This window comes from Temnothorax curvispinosus, unplaced genomic scaffold (assembly GCF_003070985.1).
Source record: "Temnothorax curvispinosus isolate PA1 unplaced genomic scaffold, ASM307098v1 QBEX01016417.1, whole genome shotgun sequence".
Taxonomy (NCBI): Eukaryota; Metazoa; Arthropoda; class Insecta; order Hymenoptera; family Formicidae; genus Temnothorax; species Temnothorax curvispinosus.
Genome location: NW_020226197.1, coordinates 553 through 4,194, shown reverse-complemented (window position 1 = coordinate 4,194; position 3,642 = coordinate 553). Strand labels below are relative to the sequence as shown.

The 3,642-nt window shown below is 39.4% G+C and overlaps 1 long non-coding RNA gene across 1 annotated transcript in view; it reads right to left on the bottom strand.

Moving 5' to 3' along the window:
• Positions 1-2,958: 2,958 nt before the first annotated feature.
• The window catches only part of LOC112466595, a 1,105-nt gene continuing 421 nt past the window's right edge, over positions 2,959-3,642 (bottom strand). Inside the window, exons 3-4 of the long non-coding RNA XR_003042164.1 lie at positions 3,544-3,605; positions 2,959-3,247 (exon numbers count right to left, since the gene is read on the bottom strand). This is a non-coding gene — a long non-coding RNA (uncharacterized LOC112466595). The remainder of the gene's footprint in view (positions 3,248-3,543; positions 3,606-3,642) is intronic.

The following is a 3,642-nucleotide window of genomic DNA, read 5'->3' as shown; positions in this document are numbered from 1 at the left end:
GCATCGATATTTTTGGGAAGTTATGACAAAACTGGATACGGAAATATTACAACATGAAATAGATTTAAATATTCTGATCGATGGAATATTATTCGGAAAACAGGGATTCATCCACCCCCGTTTAATTTCACCGCAACAATTAATAGAAAATTGTAAGTTAATAAAAGAACAGAATCCTCATGCAGAATTTCCGGTAAGTACTGACGAAATCGGAATGGATCAACTTATAAAAATATCCAACTTACGAATTGCCTATTCCGGAAATCGATTGATTTATATTCTGCATATTCCATTATTGATTCCTGGAATATATAAAATGTATAGAGCCGTACCATTACCTGCTAAACAAGCATTTGACGAAACAAAATTCGCAATAATTAAATCTGACGCAGAACATATTGGAATAAGCGAGGACACCGATAGCTTCTACGAGTTCCGAGAAGGGGAACTGCGAGAATGTATATCGTCCAGCACCGTATTTATCTGCCCAGCTATATTTCCTTTGAAAAAGATACGGCAAGCGACAAGTTGTAATATTCAACTCTTACTAAATAAGAATATAGAAATGGAATATTGCAACATAGTATTACAAAACCTACGAGAAACATACTGGAAAGCCTTAACTACGCCCGGAAATTGGATATATACTGCAAGAAAACGAGAAATAATTCGTATAGAATGCCAACAAAGCAACCAGGAAGAAATAAGTAATTCTGGCATTATTTCCATACGCCAAGGATGTAAAATTAAAGCAGGGACTACTACGATGAGCCATCCATCCGTTCATTCTATAGAATTCGTACAGCATTATACTCCAATGAACAACCTAAGCATTTTACAATTGTACGAGCCTATCCGCGAAAAATATCAAATCGACCTGGCAGAAGCGACAAGCGAATTATGGACGATGAATAATAGCCACGTATCAACGACTTTTGATGACATCATTGAAAAGGCTCGCCAGATCAAGGATAGACGGATGCAAGAACAAAGACTTATCACCTACAGTGCAGTAGGATGGGGCATGAGTGTTCTCGGAATACTTGTGGTCATCGTCTGGATGATAAGCAGGACTTCTTGGATCAGCAGTACTGTGAATTTACTTTATGCACGATGCAACCGTAACAAAGGAACCAAGGGACCTACCCCTTGCTCCTCAGTAGAGAATAAAAGCCGAAGCACCGAGCCCGAATCCGAACAGTCTGACTTAAGAACGGCAACGATCCAGTATAGTCTACAAGAAGAAGCACAGGAAGCAGAGACACACTGACGACTTGAAGACGTACAGCAATAATTCGTAAGTGACCAAACCACATGACTTCGTACCAAAATTTAGTCTTTGGTTTGTGCTCACTTCACAGGATGAGAAGGAGCAGCTATTCCACCAATCATTATAAACGTTGGCACAGGATATTGGGACGACTCCGCCGGATTATTCTAACCATGCCGGGAATTGACGAAGATGTACCTATGGACCTCAGCGCAGCGCAGTCGTATCGGCGGTCGCCAATTCCAATGCAGCGAGGACCACCGGAGCGCGACACCAGATCTCCTGGCGTCGACGTCCATCCCAATATGGACCGTGACTGGCCCGGCCCAACAGATCCTGAGGTCTTCGCCAGACCTCAGCGTCCGCCGACACCGGCGAACACCATCTACGAGGTGCCGCGAATGTCAGTGGCATCCGTGGAAGCAGCTCTCACCCCTGGAATGGAGGATTTAATCGACGACGTGCTCGATGAAATTAACCGCGAGTCTCCCGACGATGACAGCCTGGGAAGCGAGGTGACAGGCACCATCAGACTGCCTGATGTCTCCAGGCCTCCGCCTCGTTACGCCAACATCCCGGCAACGCAGACGAGCCACGAGTACGTGGCAATGGCATCTTCAACGCGAGCGGAAGCATGCAGCAGCCGTGGGTCGCATTCTTTGAGCGGCCTGAGTACATCGCTAAGCAGCCCGCTTGCATTGGGAGGACAATGTGGATCATACGATCACCTGGGTGAACCTGCAAACCGACATCATTTAATAGGTGAGCGCCCTATGCTTCCCATACCGCAGGGCTCGCCACCCCCTCCTACACAACCGCCACTATCAATACCGATTTATTACCGCGATTATTCGGATCCACTTATACGACCGGCTTATGACTTCATATGTCATTCCGCATGGTATGCGCAAATCGCGGCCGAACTCGCGTTGTGTGCGGATTGTGCGACAAGCGAGCACACATTTTGCATTTATAACAGACCGAACGCCGTATGGCGACAGCTACACCTTATCTCGCGAACTTTCGTCCATACAACTCTACACTGTGGACGATGTTATAAGTTATTAATAAAAACTAAACGCGCGATTGATTGTCACGAGTGCCGTACTACTATAATAGATTTACGCGGACGTACCGAACACTTAACCTATCAAGTTTTATGTGAAGCGGTTATTCCACGAGGAACACGTTAAGCAATAAACGATACAAAACATTTGCTAAAAGATTTAATGCTACTATATCCTATATAACCTACATATTATACTTTTAAACATGCTTATCGATTATTTTGCGTTATATACTTATATTTAACTTTATAAATTACCACTTGATTTTCTTTTTAGTGTACTGCTTACAGGGAACTGTCTTATTATTTAGCACCTTTATATTAGCGTTAGCATTACTCAAAATAATAAAATAAACATTAGCGAGCGACCTTACTATAAGACCACATTAACCTAATACTAACATTTTTATTATGTACATGGTGAAGGGATCGAAATAAAATATTAATTTTATACATTAACCTATGATTATACTTAATGAGCACGGTGGAGGACCTTAATTTCCTTAGAATAAGTACTTTGAAAATTAAATCGTAGCAATCAGTAGAATATAATCTTAATTCTATATTTTAACTTTAATATACATGCATAGAAAAGGGGAAAAAGTACGCTGACACACGCATATAATAGAAAATAGAAAAACACATATATTTAGTCAACCTTAAAATGCAAGTAACTCACATGCTTTACTAATTGTAAGATTACTATTATAACGTATTCATATTCACACTCGTAAAACCAGCCCATCCAGGATAATTTCGTACCTATTCCTTACCTGAAATAAAATGAAAGAAAATACATTAATATTCTTATTCATATATATATATATATTCATAAGATTATAAAATAAGATTGAAATACTTATCCTTTATCCTTATTAATTCAGTCTCAGCTCACTATTACCTCTTCTCACCTATAACAATAACGAAATATATTAATTACTGCACTCTTATACGATAAAACCGTTATATATAATCAATAAATAATTATCCTTACAGAGCTAAGCAAAATGTCAACGACAAGCCTTATGCTAGAAGTAAAAAGACTACATAATCTTGCTTATCGCCTGGATTTAGACGAAGCTAAGGAAAGAATACGCGGCAAATACTTGAATATACTTAAACAAAAATAATAAAAAATAAAAAAAGGGGAGAGACTAAAACTTATATGAATAAATGTAGTAACGATAGAAATATAGCATTAACTTACTTTTAATTTATCCTTATCATATCCGTCCAACGAAATCACGGTGACAGTATAGATAACCAGCTCTATAATAAAATAAGAATAACCTATATTAATAAATAT